This window comes from Balaenoptera ricei, chromosome 18, assembly GCF_028023285.1.
Source record: "Balaenoptera ricei isolate mBalRic1 chromosome 18, mBalRic1.hap2, whole genome shotgun sequence".
Classification (NCBI taxonomy): Eukaryota; Metazoa; Chordata; class Mammalia; order Artiodactyla; family Balaenopteridae; genus Balaenoptera; species Balaenoptera ricei.
In genome coordinates this window covers 17,849,760-17,873,880 of record NC_082656.1, presented here as the reverse complement: position 1 = coordinate 17,873,880, position 24,121 = coordinate 17,849,760, and positions in this window count along the sequence as shown.

The window sequence follows — 24,121 nt, the reverse complement described above, 5'->3', positions numbered from 1 at the left end:
AAGGAACAGGATAAAGTCCCAGAGGAAGAACCAAGTGAAGTGGAAATAAGCAATCTATCCAATGAAGAAGTCAAGGTAGTGGTTATAAAGATGCTCAATGTACTTGGGAAAAGAATGGATGAACACAGTAAGAAGTTTTATAAAGAGTTAGAAAATATAAGGAAGGGCCAAACAAAGCTCAGGAATATAATAACTGAAATAAATAAGATAGTAGAAAGAATCAGCAGTAAATTAGATGATTAGATTAGATGTCACAGAGGAATGGATCAGCAAACCGGAAGACAGAGTAGTGGAAATCATTGAAGCTGAACAGAAAAAAGAAAAATAATAAAAAAAAATGAGGATAGTTTAAGAGACCTCATCAACATCAGGTGTACTAACATTTGCATTATAGGGGTCCCAGAAGGAGAAGAGAAAGAGAAAGGGGCAGAAAACTTATTTGAAGAAATAGTAGCTGAAAACTTCCCTGACCTGGGAAAGAAAACACATATCCAGGTCCAGGAAGCACAGAGAGTCCCAAACAAGATAAACCTGAAGAGGATCACACCAAGACACATAATCATTAAAATGACAAAAATTAAAGATAAAGAGAGAACCTTAAAAGCAGCAAGAGAAAAGCAACTAATTACATACAAGGAACTCCCATAAGACTATCAGGTGACTTTTCACCAGAAACCTTATGGGCCAGAAAGTTTAAAGTGATGAAAAGGAAAAACCTACAACCAAGAATACTCTACCAGGCAAGGCTATCATTCATATTTGAAGGAGAGATAAAGAGTTTTACAGACAAGCAAAAGCTAAAAGAGTTCAGCACACTAAACATGCTTTACAAGAAATGTTAAAGGGACTTCTTTAAGTAAAAGAGACCATAACTAGAAAAATGAAAAGCACAAAAGGAAAAATCTCATTGGTAAAGGCAAACATACAGTAAAGGTAGTAGATCACTCACTTATAAAGCTAGTAGAAGGGTTAAAAGGCAGAAGTAGTAGAATCATCACTATCTATAATAAGTAGTTAAGGGATACACAGAACAAAAATATGTAAAATATGATGTTAAACATAGTAAACATGGAGGGAGGGAGTAAAAATGCAGGATTATTAAAATGCATTCAGACTTAAGAGATTATCAATTTAAAATAATTATATATGTACGTGTGTTGCTATATATGAACCTCATAACCACAAACCAAAAATCTAAAATATATACATACAGAAAAAAGAGAAAGGAATCCAAGCCACATTAAAGATAGTCATCAAAAGAAGAGAGCAAAAAAAAAGAAGAAACAAAAAAGAACTACAAAAACAACAAAATGGCAAAAAGTACATACCTATAGATAATTACTTTAAATGTAAATGGACTAAATGTTCACATCAAAAGACATAGAGTGGTTGAATGAATAAAAAACAAGACCCATGTATATGCTACCTACAGGAGACTCACTTCAGATCTAAAGATAAACACAGACTGAAAGTGAGGGGATGAAAAAAGATATGAAAATGGAAACAAAAAGAAATCTAGGATAGCAATACTTATATTAGACAAAATAGACCTGAAAACAAAGACTGTAACAAGAGACAAAGAAGGATATTACATAATGATAAAGGGATCAATCCAACAATAAGATATAAAAATTGTAAATATATATTCACCCAGCAAAGGAGCACCTACGTACATAAACTAAATACTAAGGGAGAAATTTATAGTAACACAATAAAAGTAGGAGACATTAACACAGCACTTGCATCAATGAACAGGAGAGACAGACAGAAAATCAGTAAGGAAACACTGGCCTTGTATGACACACTAGACCCCATTAACTTCATAGATGTATAAGCATCCAAAAGCAGCAGAATACACTTTCTTTTCAAGTGCACATGGACCATTCTCCAGGATAGATCACATGCTAGGCCACAAAACAAGTTTCAATAAATTTAAGATTGAAATCATGTCAAGTATCTCTTCAACCACAATAGTATGAGACTAGAAATCAACTACAAGAAAAAAACTGCAAAAAATACCACCATATGGGGGCTAAACAATATGCTACTAAACAACCAAAAGTCACTGAAGAAATCAAAGAAGAAATAAAAAAATACCTGGAGATAAATGAAAACGATAACACAACAATCCAAAATCTAACTGCAGCAAAGCAGTTCTAAGAGGGAAGTTTACAGTGATGCAAACCTACCTCAGGAAACAATAAAAATCTCAAATCAACAATCCAGCCTTTCACCTCAAGGAACTAGAAAAGGAACAAACAAAACCCAAAGTTAGTGGAAGGAGAGAAATCATAAAGATCAAAGCAGAAATAAATGAAATAGAGACTAAAGCTAGAAAAGATCAATGAAACTAAGAGCTGGTTCTTTGAGAAGAAAAACAAAATTGATAAACCTTTATCCAAACTCATCAAGAAAAAAAGAGGGAGGGCTGAAATAAATAAAATAAAAAGTGAAAGAGGAGAAGTTAATACTAACACCACAGAAATACAAAGGATCATAAGAGATTACTATGAACAATTATGCACCAATAAAATGGACAACCTAGAAGAAATGGATAAATGCCTAGAAATGTACAGTCTCCCATGACTAAATCAGGAAGAAATAGAAAATATGAACAGACTGATTACTAGTAATGAAATTGAATCACTAATAAAAAAATTCCTAGGAAACAAAAGCCAGGACCAGGTGACTTCACAGGTGAATTCTACCAGACGTTGAAAGACTTAACACTTACTCTTTTCAAACTCTTCTAAAAAATTGAAGAAGGAACACTTCTGAACTCATTCTGTGAGCCCAGAATTCCCCTGATCCCAAAACCAGACAAAGATACTGCCCCCCCACCACAAACACACACTGAAATATTATTTAGCCATAAAAAAGAATGAAAGCTTGACATTAGTGACATGTATGGACCTAGAGGGTATTATGCTAAGGTGAAATATGTCAGAGAAAGACAAATACCCTATGATATCTACTGTATGGAATCTAAAAAACAAAACAAATGAACAAAGATAACAAAACAGAAACAGGCTCATTGATACAGAGAACAAACTGGTGGTTGCCAGAGGGAGGGGGGATCAGTGAAATAGGTAAGAAAGATTAAGACAAATTTCCAGTTACAAAATAAAGTTACAGGGATGTCATGTACTGTATAGGAAATATAGTCAATACTATTGTAATAACCTTGCATGGTGACGGATGGTAGCTTGATTTATCCTAGTGATCATTTTGTAATGTGTAAAAATATCGAATCACTAGGTTGTACACCTGAAACTAATATAATATTGTAAGTCAATTATACTTCAATAAAAAAGGAAAAAAAACGAAGTACTGACACATGCTACAACATGGATGAACCTTGAAAACATTGTGCTAAGTGAAAGAAGCCAGACACAAAAGACTACATATTGTATGGTTCCATTTGTATGAAATACCCAGAATTTACAAATCTATAAAGACAGAAAGTAAATTACTGGTTGCTTACGCCTGGGGAGGGGATGGGAGAATAAGAAGGTGATAGTTAAAGGGTGATGAAAATATTCTAAAATTGATTGTGGTGAGGTTACAAAACCCTGTGAATATGCTTAAAAATCATTGAATTGTGCACTTTAAATGGTTGAGTTGAATGGTATGTGAATTATATCTCAGTAAAGCTGTTACCAAGACAACACACACACACACACACACACACACACACACACACACACACACACATGACAATAGGACTGCACTAGACCTGATTTGCTCTTGGGGTAGTGGTGGTGTCTTTTACTCTGATTCCTGGGAATCATTGTGTCTCTTCCCTGCTTAGTATGTGAACCATTCTAATAAAAGTTTTTGACCTGTGGTGTTTACAGATGGCGTTAGTTCTTTGGTTTAATTTTCCAAGATAATGTTTACATCTTCAAAGGGATTTTTGAGAGTTTTATTCCAAAGGGGAACGTGATATGGGAATTTCAGGCTGTTCAGGAGAATGGAAGAAGTAGTTTGTGGATAAGGGATTTTCAAGCCACAAAAGTCATTCCTGGCTTCTACTTTGCAGAAAGCATTCTCGGGGTAGGGCTGCTGATGGTACATCCTCTTGCAAAAGGTGGTCTTTATTATTCAGAACACAGGAATTCCCCTTACTCTACAAGTCTGTGTTCCTTGATGACCATAAATTTAGGTTTATGAAATCTTTTTGTGCATTTTCAGAAACCTCCAAAGTCTGGATTATGTTAGGGTGTCAGCTTTTTTACATGCTGAAGCTGAGTTGGGATTGAGCGATGGCCCTGAAACAATATCTTAATCTCTGTTAGCACCAGGCTGTCAGTCTCCAGATCCACTGTTCACAGCCACATGGATCACTGAGAAGGTTCACATCTTAGTATGGTTTGGTGGCCCTGTCTGGGCATCCACTGAGTTCTACCCCACTGGTTCTTGCAGTGTGTCTGAGGTGTGCTCCCATAAGGGGCCCTGGACTTGCAGAAATTATTTTTGCAGCCAGAGAATTTATAATTTGCTACATATGGCGAGTCATTTTTAGCAGCTTTCCTTCTTTCTTTTGCATTTTCCCACACCCACTCCCACTTACTGTTGGCTGCCCTCCCAGTACCTTCTCACCACTAGGGACTTATATTAATAGGCAGATTTCTGTAGGCTCTGCAAGAGCCACAATTGCATTATTTGCCTCTTGTTTTCTTTTAATTATCATTTTTCACATTACTGTTCCTTTATGCTTGTAGATTACACATTAAATAAGAGTCAAGGATACAGTCATTGGGCCAGGAAGAGGAATCTACATGTCTTGACTGCTATAGGATGGGCAGGGGACAGAACGGCATGGTAGTGGTGAAGGCTGCAGTCTTTGGCTTCTACAGAGAGGCAGTGTGGAATGGAGGGCTGGGGTCAGAGGCTGAGTGATAGAGATGAAAGAGCATGGTGTTTTGGAGTTGCACAGACCTTAACTGGAATGCTAACTCATCCACTGATTGGCTGTGTGATTTGGGGCAAGTTACCTGAAGTCTTCAGCTTCAGTTACCTTTGCCTTGTCTTGTCAGATGAACTTGCAAGGTTGTTATGATAGTCAAACAAGGTGATGAATATGAATATACTTAGTGGCACATATAAAGCACTTCATAAATATTATTTTCCTTTTCCTTTCATTAAGAGAGAATGAGAAGAAAAAAAGCCAAAGACATGAAAATCCCCATGTTCTATTAATAACAATCCCCATTTTTCTTTTCCGTAATATTTTCATAATGCTTTAAACCATGTGGGTAATTGTTTCAACATTTAATTTTTCCACTGAATTATTTAACTGCATTTATGACAAGCACGTATTTATTTTGAGTATGTCAGTGGAACCATTAATTTTATATAATGGATTTACAACATACCCAGATATTTTTTCACTATTATCTTTGTGGTGATAGAAAACTATGCAGCCTCCCATAGATTTATCTTGCTTCAATCACACTTTAATCAAAATGAATTCCTGAAAAGTCTAGATAAGGGTCTCCCAAGAGCAAAGGAGTAAGAAGATTTTCTCCAAAAACTGTATTTAAGCCTGATAGTTTATCAGTCCGGATGACTCCCACTTTTGTCCTCAAGTTTTAGCAGAGGAAGCTTGGTGGGCATTTTATCTCAGGAGGGGGCATAGTGATGGAACAGAAGTAATGAGATTAGAAATTTCTTTTTCTAAAGAAAATGGTTATTTTGCACATCTGGAGAGTGATCCAGTCGTTTATTTGGTTCCCAGATGCTTCTGCAGCCCACACTTCTGTAAAGATTCTCTGCCTGGCATGTCTTCATTGCCTTCAAAGGGATTTCTTTTTGAGCAAGGTAATAAAGTTCACTTCCACAGCCTTCCCTGATTGATGCCTCCAGACTGGACCGCCAGTCCTGATGGGCAGATGAGTACTGAATTCCCCATTTAGCACTCTCAGGCTTTAAACATTCAAAATGACAGTACATAAAACACATGCCTTTCATCACGTTTATTTTCCCATCAGCTCGTGGCTTGAGAGTTTAGGTTAACCTTTCAGTTATAACCAGGGTTTGAAATGAACAATGAAAGCTTCCTAACAGTTCTTTCTTGAAATTTGTTCCTTATTAAATTTTTAAAAATTTCCTTTATTTATTGGCAGGGGGTGGGAGGCACTGAGGTGTGAGGCTTGGTCATGAGGCTTAGTGGCAAAAGAGGATTGTAAGCATAGGTAGTTGCAGATTAAAAAATACGTTAGCAATTAGTGTTTTCCACCTAATGGTTTAAAGCTGAAAAAAAAAAAAATCTCCAGCTGCTAAAGGTATTACAAAATAAGGACAGGCTGAACAATCTTGCATTAAAAAAAAAAAATCTCATTCTGGGAAAAGCTTTGCTTTTCTCATTCTTAGCCATAATTAAGACGAGGCAATAACTATTTAAATTTGTGTGCACAATGATACAAATTTCTCCATGAAAAATTTACAAAAGCTGCTAAATACACACATGGAGAATGTATTATTTACTAATCCTAACCTCAGCTATCAAACACGCAATTTAGATCTACCTATTACATAAATCAAACATTCCCCAGAAGGAACACTGACAGCTATGTTTAGAGCTTGAAATGGGCCTGTTTATTTTAGGATGAGATAAAGATTGACATTAAAAGGTTATTAACCAACATTTATTGCCCTTTCTATGGACTTTACCTAAGAATAGTTTGATACTTAAAATTTGAGGAGGTAATTTGAATGGTGCTAGCTTTTTTTTGATAGTTATTAATGCTTTGTCACAAACGTTTCATTTTTTTAAATATACGATTTCAAATGGTTTATCATATTTTTTTAATCTAACTGTATGTCTTAGGTACAAAATGTTTATTTTATGAGAGTGTAACTTCATGAAAATCAAGGATAAATGTGGTTTTACTTATAAAAATTTGCTTTTCCCCCAATAGCTTTGAGTTCTACTTCTGCATATTTTATTCACTCCCAACTAGGGTGGGGAATGAGGAAAGAAAAACTGGCCTTCTGGGTTCTTGAAGATGAAAGCTGCCACTTGTGAAGTTTTTCTCCCCCCTCAAGCTAGGAGGGACTTTACCAGCAAAGGCCCAGGACACCACTGACAGCATAGAATACCCTTCTGTGGTTCTTCCACGAGACTACAGCTGGAAGCAGACCCAAGGGCACACTAACCCTGTCCACTCAGTGTGTCCTGGTCAGACACCTGGCTTTTTCAAGCCTCCAGAGTAAACTCCCAGGAGATCCACACTGAAACCACAGGCTGGGAGTAAGACCACAGCCTACATGCAAAATGGTCTTCTCAGATCATGTATGTACACAAATCTGAAAGCTTAGGGAAAGAACAAAATAAAAGGCAAGCATGCAGGTAGTTTTCATCAAGCTAAAGCTTCTAGATGTATTACAAGTCAGCCTGAGCTATCAAAGTGATTGGGCCACTAAAACAATTTATATATATATAATTAATTATTTATTAAAAAATATTTTTAAACATCTTTATTGGAGTATAATTGCTTTACAATGGTGTGTTAGTTTCTGCTTTATAACAAATTGAATCAGCTATACATATACATATATCCCCATATCTCCTCCCTCTTGTGTCTCCCTCCCACCCTCCCTATCCCACCCCTCTAGGTGGTCACAAAGCACTGAGCTGATCTCCCTATGCTATGCGGCTGCTTCCCACTAGCTATCTATTTTACATTTGGTAGTATATATAACTCCATGCCACACTCTCACTTCTTCCCAGCTTACCCTTCCCCATCCCTGTGTCCTCAACTCCATTCTCTACGTCTGTGTCTTTATTCCTGTCCTGCCCCTAGGTTCTTCATAACCATTTTTTTTTTAGATTCCATATATATGTGTTAGCATATGGTATTTGTGTTTTTCTCTTTCTGACGTACTTCACTCTGTATGACAGACTCTAGGTCCATCCACCTCACTCCAAATAACTCAGTTTTGTTTCTTTTTACGGCTGAATAATATTCCATTGTATATATGTGCCATATCTTCTTTATCCATTCATCTGTTGATGGACACTTAGGTTGCTTTCATGTCCTGACTATTGTCAATAGAGCTGCAATGAACATTGTGGTACCTGACTCTTTTTGAATTATGGTTTTCTCAGGGTATATGCCCAGTAGTGGGATTGCTGGGTTGTATGGTAGTTCTATTTTTAGTTTTTTAAGGAACCTCCATACAGTTCTCCATAGTGGCTGTATCAATTTACATTCCCACCAACAGTGCAAGAGGGTTCCCTTTTCTCCACACCCTCTCCAGCATTTATTGTTTGTAGACTTTTTGATGATGGCCATTCTGACTGGTGTGAGGTGATACCTCATTGTAGTTTTGATTTGCATTTCTCTAATGATTAGTGGTGTTGAGCATTCTTTCATTTGTTTGTTGGCAATTTATATATCTTCTTTGGAGAAATGTTTATTTAGGTCTTCTGCCCATTTTTGGATTGGGTTGTTTTTTTTTTGATACTGAGCTGCATGAGCTGCTTGTAAATTTTTGAGATTAATCCTTTGTCAGTTGCTTCACTTGCAAATATTTTCTCCCATTCTGAGGGTTGTCTTTTCATCTTGATTATGGTTTCCTTTGCTGTGCAAAAACTTTAAGTTTCATTAGGTCCCATTTGTTTATTTTTGTTTTTATTTCCATTTCTCTAGGAGGTGGTCAAAAAGGAACTTGTTGTGATTTATGTCATAGAGTGTTCTGTCTCTGTTTTCCTCTAAGAGTTTTATAGTGTCTGGCCTTACATTTAGGTCTTTAATCCATTTTGAGTTTATTTTTGTGTATGGTGTTAGGGAGTGTTCTAATTTCATTCTTTTACATGTAGCTGTCCAGTTTTCCCAGCACCACTTATTGAAGAGGCTGTCTTTTCTCCATTGTATATTCTTGCCTCCTTTATCAAAGTATAAGGTGACCATATGTGCGTGGGTTCATCTCTGGGCTTTCTATCCTGTTCCATTTATCTATATTTCGGTTTTTGTGCCAGTACCATATTGTCTTGATTACTGTAGCTTTGTAGTATAGTCTGAAGTCAGAGAGTCTGATTCCTCCAGTTCCGTTTTTCTTTCTCAAGATTTTCTTTGGCTATTTGGGGTCTTTTGTGTTTCCATACAAACTGTGAAATTGTTTTTTCTAGTTCTGTGAAAAATGCCATTGGTAGTTTGATAGGGATTGCATTGAATCTGTAGATTGCTTTGGGTAGTAGAGTCATTTTCACAACGTTGATTCTTGCAATCCAAGAATAATTAATTGTAATTGATATCTAGTCTCATAACATTGTTGTCGGAAAAGATATTTGATACAATTTCAAAATCTTAAATTTACCAAGGCTTGATTTGTGACCCAAGATATGATCTATCCTGGAAAATATTCCATGAGCTCTTGAGAAGAAAGTGTATTCTGTTTTTTTTGGATGGAATGTCCTATAAATATCAATTAAGTCCATCTTGTTTAATGTATTATTTAAAGCTTGTGTTTCCTTATTTATTTTCATTTTGGATGATCTGTCCATTGGTGAAAGTGGGGTGTTAAAGTCCCCTACTATGACTGTGTTACTGTCGATTTCCCCTTTTATGGCTGTTAGCATTTGACTTTTGTATTGAGGTGCTCCTATATTGGGGGCATAAATATTTACAATTGTTATACTTCTTCTTGGATTGATCCCTTGATCATTATGTAGGGTCCTTGTTTGTCTCTTTTAATAGTCTTTATTTTAAAGTCTATTTTGTCTGATATGAGAATTGCTACTCCAGCTTTCTTTTCATTTCCATTTGCATGGAATATCTTTTTGCATCCCCTCACTTTCAGTCTGTATGTGTCCCTAGGTCTTAAGTGGGTCTCTTGTAAACAGCATATATATGGGTCTTGTTTTTGTATCCATTCAGCCAGTCTATGTCTTTTGGTTTGAGCATTTAATCCATTTACATTTAAGCTAATTATCAATATGTATGTTCCTATTACCATTTTCTTAATTGTTTTGGGTTTTTTATTGTAGGTCTTTTCCTTCTCTTTGTTTGCTACCTCGAGAAGTTCCTTTAGCATTTGTTGTAAAGTTGGTTTGGTGGTGTTGAATTCTCTCAGCTTTTGCTTGTCTGTAAAGGTTTTAATTTCTCCGTCAAATCTGAATGAGACCCTTGCTGGGTAGAGTAATCTTGGTTGTAGGTTTATCCCTTTCATAGCTTTAAATATGTCCTGCCACTCCCTTCTGGCTTGCAGAGTTTCTGCTGAAAGATCAGCTCTTAAACTTATGAGGCTTCCCTTGTATGTTATTTGTTGTTTTTCCCTTGCTGCTTTTAATATCTTTTCTTTGTATTTAATTTTTGATAGTTTGGTTAATATGTGCCTTGGCTTGTTTCTCCTTGGATTTATCCTGTATGGGACTCTGCGCTTCCTGCACTTGATTGACTATTTCCTTTCCCATATTAGGGAAGTTTTCAACTATAATCTCTTAAAATATTTTCTCAGTCCCTTTCTTTTTCTCTTCTTCTTCTGAGACCCCTATAATTCGAATGTTGTTGCGTTTAATGTTGTCCCAGAGGTCTCTAAGACTGTCCTCAATTCTTTTCATTCTTTTTTCTTATTTTGCTCTGCAGTAGTTATTTCCACTATTTTATCTTCCAAGTCACTTATCTGTTCTTTTGCCTCAGTTATTCTGCTATTGATTCTGTCTAGAGAATTTTTAATTTTATTTATTGTGTTGTTCATCATTGTTCGTTTGCTCTTTAGTTCTTCTAGGTCCTTGTTAAACGTTTCTTGTATTTTCTCCATTCTATTTCCAAGATTTTGGATCATCTTTACTATCATTACTCTGAACTCTTGTTCAGGTAGACTGCCTATTTCCTCTTCATTTGTTTGGTCTGGTGGGTTTTTACCTTGCTCCTTCATCTGCTGTGTGTTTCTCTGTCTTTTCATTTTGCATAACTTACTGTGTTTGGGGTCTCCTTTTTTCAGGCTGCATGTTCACAGCTCCCGTTGATTTTAGTGTCTGCCTCCAGTGGGTAAGGTTGGTTCAGTGGGTTGTGTAGGCTTCCTGGTGGAGGTGACTAGTGCCTGTGTTCTGGTAGATGAGGCTGGATCTTGTCTTTCTGGTGGGCAGGACCGCGTCTGGTGGTGTGTTTTGGGGTGTCTGTGACCTTATTATGATTTTAGGTAGCCTCTCTGCTAATGGGTGGGGTTGTGTTTCTGTCTTGCTACTTGTTTGGCAGAGAGTCTCCAGCACTGTAGCTTGCTAGTCATTGAGTGGAGCTGGGTCTTAGCATTAAGACTGAGATCTCTGTGAGAGCTTTTGCCATTTGATATTATGTGGAGTCGGGAGGTCTCTGGTGGACCAATGTCCTGAACTCAGCTCTCCCACCTTAGAGGCACAGGTCTGACATGTGGCCGGAGCACCTAGACCCTGTCAGCCATAAGGCTCAGAAGAAAAGGGAGAAAAAAGGAAAGAAAGAAAGAAAAAAATAAAATAAAATAAAGTTATTAAAATAAAAAAATTATTAAAAATAAAAAAATGAAAAAGTACTAAAAAAAGAAAGAAGAGAGCAACCAAACCAAAAAACAAATCCACCAATGATAACAAACCCTAAAAAGTATACTAAAAAAAAACAAAAACAAAAAACCGAAGAAAACAAACAAAACGGACAGACAGAACCCTGGAACAAATGGTAAAAGCAAAGCTATACAGACAAAATCAGACAAAGAAGCATACACATACACACTCACAAAAAGAGAAAAAGGAAAAAATACATATATCATTGCTCCCAAAGTCCACCACCTCAATTTTGGGATGATTCGTTGTCTATTCAGGTATTCCAGAGATGCAGGGTACATCAAGTTGACTGTGGAGATTTAATCCGCTGCTCCTGAGGCTGCTGGGAGAGATTTCCCTCTCTCTTCTTTGTTTGCACAGCTCCTGGGGTTCAGCTTTGGGTTTGGCCCAGCCTCTGTGTGTAGGTCGCCTGAGGGCGTCTGTTCTTCGCTCAGACAGGATGGGATTAAAGGAGCAGCTGATTCGGGGGCTCTGGCTCACTCAGGCTGGGGGGGAGGGAGGGGTACGGAATGCGGGGCAAGCCTGCGGTGGCAGAGGCCGGCGTGATGTTGCACCAGCCTGAGGCGTGCCATGTGTTCTCCTGGGGAAGTTGTCCCTGGATCACAGGACCCTGGCAGTGCACAGGGCTGCACAGGCTCCCGGGAGGGGAGGTGTGGATAGTGACCTGTGCTTGCACACAGGCTTCTTGGTGGCTGCAGCAGCAGCCTTAGCGTCTCATGCCCGTCTCTGGGGTCCGCGCTGATAGCCACGGCTCGCGCCTGTCTCTGGAGCTCCTTTAAGCGGCGCTCTGAATCCCCTCCCCTCGCTCACCAGGTAACAAAGAGGCAAGAAAAAGTCTCTTGCCTGTTCGGCAGCTCCAGACCTTTTCCCGGACTCCCTCCCGGCTAGCCGTGGCGCACTAGCCCCCTTCAGGCTGTGTTCACGCCGCCAACCCCAGTCCTCTCCCTGGGATCCGAACTCCGAAGCCCGAGCCTCAGCTCCCAGCCCCCGCCTGCCCCGGCGGGTGAGCAGACAAGCCTCTCAGGCTGGTGAGTGCTGGTCGGCGCCGATCCTCTGTGCGGGAACCTCTCCGCTCTGCCCTCCGCACCCCTGTTGCTGCACTCTCCTCCGTGGCTCCGAAGCTTCCCCCCTCTGTCACCGGCAGTCTCCGCCCACGAAGGGGCTTCCTAGTGAGTGGAAACCTTTCCTCCTTCACAGCTCCCTCCCAGAGGTGCAGGTCCCGTCCCTATTCTTTTGTCTCTGTTTTTTCTTTTTTCTTTTGCCCTACCCAGGTACGTGGGGAGTTTCTTGCCTTTTGGGAGGTCTGAGGTCTTCTGCCAGCATTCAGTAGGTGTTCTGTAGGAGTTGTTCCACATGTAGATGTATTTCTGATGTATTTGTGGGGAGGAAGGTGATCTCCACGTCTTACTCCTCTGCCATCTTGACGGTCTCGGCAATTTATATTTTCATAGGAGTTTCTTTTGAAGAGCCAGAATTCCAAATCATTGCTGAAGGCCGTCTAGGGAGCCTAATGATTCTGTCAACAAATTGTAAAACACTGTAAGCAGTCAGTGTAAGCATGTAAAACAAAGTGCTTTTTGAATTATATCTGGATCTTCAAAAACAGGGTTTTCTTGGGGGGTGGGGTCAGGGAATATTCTTCCATTTTGTTTCAGTGGGCAAGGAGAAAAGAAATGTTGTCCAATATACCTAAAGATGGAAGGAAAGGGGGAGGGAATGGTTAAGGACATGGAACTGCAGCTGCCTTGAGGAAAGGGAAACATTAATAAATTATTATAATAAGTCCATATTATAAATAAATAATTGTAATAATTACAATATAATAGTAATATAATAAAATAACATAATAAAATAAATTATATATATATACATCTTTGTATGACTTTCTCCTATATACACCTATATCCAAAAATGGTTTGAGATGGATTATCTTTATCCAGGCCAGTCTTGGAGTAGGGTAGGGCATGGATGACCAACAGGGGTCACAGTCTGATGCTGTTCTTTTCTGCCCGGAGGCCAATAATTGGGCTGAATGATGAGTCCAGGCCTGAGGTGGGGGTGAGGGTCAGGGGTGGGGAGGAGAAGGAGATGGTACCACCTGTTGTTACTAAAGGTGCTCAATTACTAGCCCCCCAGAGTCGGTGTGTGTGTTGGGCAACATAAGATAGGGTGGTTTGTGGTAACCAGCTTCCTCCTTCTCTCCCTCCACACATTCTCCTGGGACTTTAAGCTGCCATTTTTGACAGTGGCTCACCTTTTCTTGTTCTTCCGCCTTGTAGAATATCTCTACCTTCTGTTTATTGTTGCTTTCTCTGGTTAAAATTTTGACTCCATCAAATGAGATTGGTCTTAATGTTCACTCACATGAGATGGTACCTGTATTTGCCTATGTGTGCATGTTTGGATGGACACACTCGTATATGTTTGTGTTTGTGTTGGGGAAAGACACACCTAGTGATTTGCTCTGTATTCGACATCCTTCAGAGAGAATGCTGATTGTTTCCTAGCTTAAATTTATCAAGGAAATAAAATAAACTAAATAATATTTATCAAGAAAACGAACAGATGTTTTCTCTTTTATAACTTGCCATCAATCTTCTCTCATTAGGAGCTGGAATAAAGTCATGAGAATTTGTTCTTGTCTTGCATTACTGATAAGGAGAGAAATAACAAAAATGCTAGCATTAATTTATGTAGTGTATAAATTATACTATATTTGTATACAGTATTGCATTCAGTAGAGGTCTTTGAGAATCTCATACTTTAATCCAAAGGAATAACTCCTATAGTAGAAATGTTAGGCTAAGTGAAGAGGCTTTCAGCGTCCTTCAAATCACACGTAGTAGTTATCACCTGCTGGCTCCAAGAAACTGGTGTGATTTTTTTTGAGAGAGGTTGTCATGTTGAATTTGAGTTGTCTGTGAGACATTCAGATGAATATGTGGATGGATAATTAGAAGTATAGTTTTGAAACTTGAGGGCCAGAGGTGTGAAATTTGGGAGTCATTGGTCTGTGAGTGGTAGTTGAAGTTGTGGACATATGTAAGATTACTGGAGGAGAAATGAGGAAAGAAGCTATCTAGGACAGGCTAGGATAGAAGTGTGAGGTGCACCGATGTGTGGGCTATACTCTTAGTGATCTTGCAATCTTCTTAGGCTGGTAGCACATATACAAGAACTTATCGCATAGCACTGCAAGTTTAAGGGATGAAGTTTAGTGGAAAGTTAAGGCAGTCTGTTTAAATGTTGCTGAAAATAAATTGATTAGATTGCCTCTTTCATGCAAAGACGGAAGTTAATAGAATTCAACCTATGAAAGATTTACTAACTGTAAAGAACTGTGTTCCATGTTAATGGAGAAAAATCACAGATGAATTAGAACAGTTCTTACTCCCAAGAAGTGAGGGAGACAGATGTGGAAACATCTAACTGTAATATAAGGATGAATGAAATAAGAGCTATAATAGTTGAATTAAGTGGAAACTTAACAGAAAGAACAATTAATTTTAAAGCGGGTTCGAGGGATGTTTCACAAAAGAAGAAGGATGACTAAGCTACAACAGGCAAAGAAGTGAGGGGAGAGACTCTCAGTGTGACCTCCCCTGTCATGCCCAGGCAGGAGGCACCACAGGGTTGAACAGGGCTGAACCTGCTGGTGGAACACTGAATATTCGGGAGTTATCTGGTCATTCTCCATGTGCAACCTCTCTACCCTCCACATCCCAGACCCTACACAAGAAAACAAGAGCCTCCAAAATACAAAGCCCTCTTCCTAACCAGCCGTTAGGAAGTCAACAGTGCCTTCCCATGATAGTCTCAAGCAGTTAAAAATGGGTACTTCACAGTTTCTCACACATCAGAGAGAGAACCCCAGAACAAACAGTGCACTTCACATAATATTCCTATTGAAATATAGTGGGAATCACTTTAATAGCACTGAGAAAATTTCAGCAAGATATAGTCTGTTTAAAAGATAAAAAGGTATTGTTTTACTGTTACCAGTCCTCCCGAGTCTGGCCCCAACAAGGGTCCTTCTGCCTGGTGTCCCTCAAGCCAATAGAATGAGACAGTGTTCAGTTCAGAAGCAAAGGAAAGCTTTATTCTTTGATTAAAGAATGGAGAGGGGGGAGCTTACACACTAGAGCGCACGTTCTCCCCATGGGCGGGGCTGCTTAATAGGGTCTCATCAGCTGGGGGGTGGGGCACAGAGGAAGCGGAGTTCTCGCGGGGCTCTCGCGCGGCTGTGCTGCTCACGGGGCAGATCCAGGGCCGGGGTCAGCGTCTCTGCGCACGGCCTACCTGCACCGTCTTGAATCGTGGTGTCCTGTGCAGCTCTGCACACGGCCCGCCCAGCTGAGGTGGGGACGCAGCCATTTTGCTCCAGGAATTCTGGTCTGAAGCGCTGAGTGTAAGGCCTCTACACACGGTACCCTATAGGCAAGTGAGGTTAGTTCCATCTTATTTTCCCCAGGGACCCCAGTGGGCTCTGCCGGTGAGATTAGTACCTGAAAAAGGGCAAACAATAATGGACCAAAGCCGGCCAGTTTGAGGGGAGTTTATTCTGGTGGAGACAGTGCCTGGAGGCATAACCACTCGGTTTTTGAAGGAGAAAGAACAAAAATGAAAGAGAAAGGTACTACTTTTCTTACACTTCAGTCTTTCCCTGGTACACACGGTGCTGTCGGTGCATTTTGGAGGTCTTCATGTGTGAAGAACTTTGCAGGGTGGATGCTGAAGTTTAGCCTTTACTTCATCTCTTTGTTATGTGAGATTTACTTTAAGTGATTCTCTCAATCTTATATATGGTTCTTGCCTTTTTTTTTTTTAACAGATTATTTTTTAAATTTATTTATTTATTTATTTTTGGCTGTGTTGGGTCTTCGTTTCTGTGCGAGGTCTTTCTCTAGTTGCGGCAAGCGGGGGCCGCTCTTCATCGCAGTGCGCGGGCCTCTCACTGTCGCGGCCTCCCTTGTTGCGGAGCACAGGCTCCAGACGCGCAGGCTCAGTAATCATGGCTCACGGGCCTAGCCGCTCCGCGGCACGTGGGATCTTCCCAGACCAGGGCTCGAACCCGCGTCCCCTGCATTGGCAGGCAGATTCTCAACCACTGCGCCACCAGGGAAGCCCGGTTTTTGCCTCTTTGTATTGCATTTAGTTAGTACTTGGGCTAAGTTGGAAGTCCACCTCAGCAAGGTCTTGCTTTCTTTTCATGCTCTCTCCACAAAAGTGAAAAGCTAGTTCGTTTGCTGATGTAACAAAAGAAGCACTCAGGGTATGATATAAATATAAGTAGGATATGCTTTCCTCTCTGAAGCCTCTTTGGCTATCTTAGACATAATACCTCCTGTCATTTTACTACTTCTTAGTCCGTTCGGGCTGCTATAACAAAATACCATAGACTGGGTGGCTTATAAAAAACAGAAATTTATTTCTCTTAGTTCTGGAGTCTGGAAGTCTGAGATCATGGTGCCAACGTGGCTGGGTGAGGGCCCAGGTCACAAACATTTTGTATCTTCACATAGGGGAAAGGGTGAGCTAGCTCTCTCGGGCCTCTTTTAAAGGACACTAATCCCAGTCATGAGGTCTCTCTCCCAACCCCTGCCCCCAACATAATCACCTCCCCAAGGCCCCACCTCGTAATACCGTCACCTTAGGTATTAGGTTTTCAACATATGAATTTTGCTGGGGGACACAAACATTCAGACCACAGCATGTACCTTCTAATTACAACTACTGTATATCACGATGGATAAGAAGAATTCAAATATTGACATCGTTGTCTCCTCCATTGAACTGTGAGTGACAGGAGGGCAGGGACTGTCTTGTTAAGTAGTGTCAGCACCGCACATGTGCAAGGCACATGGTATAAGCTCCATAAACACTTTTCAAACTGAATATATGAGTATTATAGAAATTATTGCATCCTAAAAATCCTATTTGGATTCTCCGAAGCAATTCTTTTCTATATGGGTCAAATTGCTGAAGAAAATTTGTGAATACAAATTATGTTCCTGAACACATTCTACTCCTAGAGAAGACAATGCCAAAGATGGCTTGGAAGAACTATAATATAGTGGGGAAAATCAGTGGTCTAGGTATAACTGGGTCTGAGCTCTGGCTTTGCACTATAAACCTTGTAATGGTGGGCCTTCTGCAAGTGTTGTTGCCATTTTTAAAATCATACCATGGCACCCAATCAGTATTGCAACCTGCTTGGGGGTATGCTCAATGAAGACAAAGTAGGATAATTTTATCCTGTGATCTGGGCTTTTGTGAATTTATTTATTAATGCAGTCTCAGAATCTCCCTCTCCCCTAATTTTTTAGAGTAGGCATGATGTATTAGTGCATTTTAAGAAGCTTCTGGTTAATTAGAATTTTTAGATTATTCAAATGGGACAGCTGGTAATATTCTACAATTTTGAAATTTATTTTTGGGACCTGAAAAGGTCTTAACAGTAACTCTTAAGTTTGTTTTAGCTTAACATTTGACTAGTTGTGATACATTTGAATACTGATTCTGTATTTTAACATATTAGCTATCTTGCTCATTTCCAGGTCATCTGTAGATCTGATAAATGTACTTGCTAAGTGTTCATATAAATCATTAGCTTAAACTATTAACTAGAACAGATTTAAGGACAGAGGCCTGTAGTACTCTGTCAGAGACTTTCTTCCATGTTGATAACAAGTGATTAATTAACACTCTGAATATACTTAATTATAACTAGCTGTAAATCTACTCTACTGAACTATCATTCAATCGTATGCTTATAAAGATTCTACTTCCTGCCTGACCCTAAAATTTCAGAGGACTCACTAGGTTGGGATGATTTTAATTTCTACTACCTGAAAGTCCAAAACAAATCTAAATGTGGACTCCCCCCTGCCGCTCACACGGAAGCAACCAAGATTCCCAAGGGGGCCCTGGAGCCCCTCCCTGCCCCCAGTAGAGGTTTTACAAGTTTGAAGCTGTTTGGTCAGAGATGGATCTTAAAATTGGTATATGTAGGCTCTTGAAAAGCTCAGCTATCTAGTTCTGTGCAGTGATTTTTTTTTTTCCTAGTAGGAAAGATCCTTTTATTGGGGTGGACACAGAGCACACACTAGTCCATGGTAAAATAACTTAGAAGAAATATCTGGAAGGGCTGACTTCTCCTCCTTACGCACTCTCGGAGCAAGGTCTGAGCACAGAATAGGTCCCGGTGGAACTCAAGACGAGGCAAAGTCTTTAAGGCCCCACCTGGCAGGTGAGAGCCAGGAGAAGGGCCCCTGCCACCCAGCCACTGCAGAGCCCCATCCTGAGACCTCCGCAGACTCGCTCCAGTTTTCCAGAGGAGAACTGTGGGGCATGAGCAGGGGGAACTGGAGACGGGGAGGTGAATAAAAATCTTGTTTTTTTAAAAAGCATCTACCAACATCACACTACTGGGTCTGACATCCTCTTTAACCATTGCTTGGTACATTTTACAGCATAAATAAAAACTCAAGGAAAATAAATACATCGGCTCCTATGAGGTTGGAAGTGAGCAAAATTGGCTTTAGGGCAAATTAGAAAGTAGACTGTAATTACTTTCCCAGTTTGGGACAACTTTCCTTTTTTCTGTGACACATATTTTTGCTACTGGAGGTTGGTTGGTCTTCCTGGTTTCTCCCAGCTTCCCTTGCTCTGTCTCTCACCAGCCTGGACACACCCTCTTCTCTGAGATTCCTCTTTCCTGTTCAGATTGTCACTCTCTGGTGACCATTGCATGCTGCTAGGTAATGGAATGGAGATATCTGCTTGCATGAGTGCAAGTCTCTCTCTCTCTCTCTCTCTCTCTCTCTCACACACACACACACACACACACACACACGTCAGTGATGAGCCAGGAAACCTCTGGTCTCCCAGCTACACACAATTTTGGAGAGCTACTTTTCTGACTAGTGTCTATACCACCCTGCTTGGCCCAATTTACTGTTGTGGATGAAGAAAGAGCAGGGCCGGTGTCATGGGCAGGTGGCACATGGCCCCATATTCAGAAAGGCCCTGTATTGTTTTAAGGCTGTGCTGTTGCCATCTTTAAATTCTTAATTCTTTTTGAACAAGTAACTCTGCATTTTTATTTTTCATTGGGCACCACAGGTTATGTAACTAGTCCTGTTAAAGGGTTAAGTGTCCTGCTGCATGATGTACCTGTTTCCTATAGCTGGGGAATCTGTTCTCCATGCCCGCAGCTGCTCAAAGAATCTACTTCACATTTATTTTCTAGCTGCATATTTTCCAATAAACCATCTTTTAAAATGATTAATGGGTGTTTTCTAAGAAAACGATTTCACCCAGGCATTCATCTAATGGAACTATTTGTTTTACTATGCTGAGGTCACAGTGGTCTCCAGTCTTGACTTTATTTAATTTTTATGTCTGTATGTTCTCTAAATTAAAAAAACCCCCAATCAGAACAAGTCTGTATACCAGACAAGAGGAGATGTAACATATATCTGAGATTCAACAAAGATTTAATTGGTACATATTATGTGCTGGACCCTGTTCTGGAGGCTGGAGATGGAGCAGAGAATGACAGCATCCCTGATGTTGTACAGACTACATTCTAGTGAGTGGAGACAGACAATAAGCTATTAAATGAATACGTAATAAACTAGTAAACACATAAGCAAGTGTGATAATTTCAGGTACAGATAAGTGCTAAGCAGAAGGTTAAATTGGGTCATATGTTAGAGAGTGACTAAAGGTGGCTTTAGCTTTGTGGTCTGAACAGGCCTCTCTGAGGAGGTGACTTCTGAATTGAGACCTAAATGATTTACAATGTAAGTTTCAAGTTTTGGTAAAGCTTTAAAATGTTAGCTGTAACTCATACATTGTTCACTGTTTCAGTGAACTGTGAAATCCATTTAATAGTTGTTCAAAGGGGAATAGTTGTTCAAATGGGGCATTTGTTCTCAGTGAAAACAAACATGTCTCCAGAAGGCATCAATCCTGAACTCTGTGGGTGGAGCCTTAGAATGGTTCTACTCCAGGGAATTTCCGTGTTCAGTGGCAAGTTCTGCTTTAGTTCACTTTGTCGTCAAGGCTGTTGGCCTTGTTTACGTGCCCCATATGTGGGGAGCACTTTATTAGGAGTTGTTTGTAGTTTTAGAGGAAGTAGAAGTTACAGAACCCACCCTTCCAATTTACTGGAGACGGCAGGGCAGAACCAAGGAAAGGTAAATAAAAGCACAAACCACAGAAATCCAGGCATCACCAATGACAGCTGTACATGCCCAAGGGCCACAAGGGATGCTAGAGTCACTGGGACCAGATAGGATCACTCACCATGTACACTGAGTTTTCCTACACTGTTTCAAGCTAATCTTTTCCCCAGCTTCTCCATTTCAGAACCCCCAATTTTTCCCTTCTTTAGGTTGGGTAGATGTAGTAAGAAAATTTTAGGTCTTCCCATAGCTCCATGTTATTAAACTTTTCTGTGGAAAATAATAAAGTTTGGGGATTAGAGGTAAAAAAAGGAGGAGGAGGCATCTTTCTTTACCTGATGGCCATGTTACCATAATGGTTTTCTTCTTGTTTGACCAGTTTTGACAGTGAGACATCTTTGGTGAGACTTATGAAGCATTTGCAAATTGTTGCAAAACTCCAGTCCTCCAAGCTGCTGGATTTTATTCCCTGTTTAATTTTGTGGCTTTGTGACAGAATTATAAGGAAGTAGAAGTTAGTTTTTGCTTTTGAAAAAAGAAATAGTTTTATTCACACGTGCACACATTTGAAAAAAGTAGTGTGGAGGGTCTGACCGAGATACTCTAAACCAAACTGTTAAGAATGTTAATGGAATTAAATGGGAGGATGCACCTGTTTTATAAGAGGTGCTGGAAAATGGACTGTCTGTCACCAGTACTGGATATTCAAGGATGGAGACAGGAGGATAAAAGAATTGTGGTGTGTAAAATGAACAGGAGATTTTCATTCTCCTGAAAGAAATAAGATAGAGCAGATCAGGAGTGTTATTTGTCTTGTCTCAGATGGGGGACATCACCAGGTAAAGCCAGAACTATCTCAGAGACTTACAGAGATGATCTTTAAGGTGTACGACACCATCATTTTCTTGCTCTGGTCTCAAAAGAATGGTCAGTGTTGAGAACAGTCACCTCTGAGAGTAACTTGGATTTCAGGTTTCTCCTTTCCACCAGTCTATGGTGATATGAAAAAAACTAGAGGTGGCTTTTCATCAGTAATAAAAAAAGAAAGATCTCTTACATTCATTTCTTCAAGGACAGGTTTATACTTCTGCTTTTCTGCTTATTAGGACAAAGATGATGAACGGTGGTTTCCAGATGTATTTCTGAAAAAGATGAATAAGAAAGAGCTGTGTTTGATTGACCCTCCTATTCCTGGGAGCAGGTGATTGAATGGGAAGTAGAGGGAGATGTGGATCATAGAATGAGCCATGTGAGCAGTTGCTTTTACCATCCCTGTGTTGCATGTACTGTGCTTGTATGTGTGTTTAACCTAGGATGTTAACTATGCTTAACCTAGGATTTAATCTAGTGGAATTTCAAAATTAAGCCTTCAACAATATATGTGAATAAATCATCCTTCAAATGAGTTTTCTGATTTACAAATTTTAAGTTTGCTTTCTTTGGCATTATAGCTGGACCCTTCTACCCCAAATGCCGATCTAAGCTTGTTACCTCCCTGATTATGGTCCTGATGTGGCTGGTCCCCAAGCTCCTAAGCAATAGGATATGAGCCCTTTGTGCATTGCCTTCTCTCTGTCTCCACAGCCTCATTTCCTGCCCTCTCCCCATTTCACACTTGACCTCTTATACTGTAGTGATCCTTTCACACTCTGTGCTGCTCTACATTTCACAACAATCCTTCTCTCTGGAATACGCTTCCTGTTTTCCTCTACTTGGCTGACTCTTACTGGATAAGCCATCATTCTCTCCAGAAAGTCTTTGCTTAAAATATGGGCCCCTTCTCTAGGTTCTTTGGCTTCTGGCTTACTACTGAATATATTAAAACTTTTGTTTCAGATGTAATTTGACCTTTTAGCCTATAACATCTTATGGGAGGAGACTATGCCTTAATTCATTTTTGCATACATTGAATGCAATGCCAAACACATAATATGTGCTTAGTGTTTGCCAGCCACTTCTGAATATTAGGCACTCCACTCAACTAGTATTTCAGTTACTTCTTAGTTAGTAGTAAGATTGAACTGAAAAAATGCAAGTAAGTTTCATAATGATAAGTGGTTAATAGCAGTTATGTCAGGAAGTGAGTAACAGATTATTTTTTCCTCTCAGTGGTAAGGTAGCAGTATTTTTAATGCGTTTAGGTAAATCCACCGCCCATGTAAAGTATATATATATATATATATATATATAGCATGTGCAGTAGGGATCACAGGTAATACTTAGAAGTAAGGGCTATGAGAATTGGGAAAGGTCCTTAGATGTCTTCCAGGCTAATCATCTGTGGTGCAAGAGTCCTTTTATAATATTTCTGACAAATAGTCATGTAATTTCCACCTAAACACCTCTCGGTAATGGCCCCTTTTTATCTCTCTAGGCAGCTCATTTCATTTTGGAGCCATTTTAATTTTCATAAAGCTCTATACTAACCCAAGTCTGCTTTCTTATAACTCCTATCTACTGGTCCTAATTCTTCCTCTTGAAGAAAAGGAAGATATGGTAAATCTGGTCTCTCTTCTTCCTTTGTAGACATTTTTGGTGAATCATCAAGTGTCCCACAGAACTTCTCTCCAGGTTAGAAGTTTCCTTAAGTCTGGCAATTGCTCTTCATATTTTGGGGATTCTGTTCCCCTCACCATGCCAGTCACTTTACTCTTCTGTGCTTCAGGTTTTCCAGACATAAGCATGTTAGTCCAGGTTCCCTTATCAGTACAGATTTGAGTAGTACTCTGGAAGACATTAGACTGAACACTGTATTTTGATTCCTGACGCCTGAGATTACATTAACTTTTTTGGTAACCATGACACTTTGCTGACACTAATGGAACTTTCAATCAATGAAATGCTTTAGGATTGTCCTCATACTGTTGCTAAGCCTTTTTGCGATCTGGTCTTCTGAATGATGCTTATGTCTTCTGAAAGATGCTACCCAAGAAACTTTCAAATCCACAAACATTGACCAACTATTGATAATATGTGTAGACCAAAACCAGGATGAGACAATGCCCATGCCTGAAGGTCTAAAAAGTACTTTCTAATAGTTTTTATTTTATTTATTTATTTTCCTTTAGGCATGGAGACAGAGATTGTAAAGTCATCAAACCATTTAAAAACTAAGATTTCCAGAATTTATCTTTTCAAATCAGTATTGCTCTTTAAATCAGTGACCTTGCAAGATTATGTACTTAGTCCAATGATGTCTCATTTTTTGAGTTATTAGGACAATAAAATATTTTTCAATTACCTACTCTGAGCTTAGTGCTCAACTACTTTTTAAAACTTCTACCTTTGAATAGTTTTTAAAGCCAGTGAATGAACCACACAGGAAAATATTCTATTTTCAGTGGAGGTTTTTTTTTTTTTTTTTTTAATCCCAAAGTTCTAGTTCAGC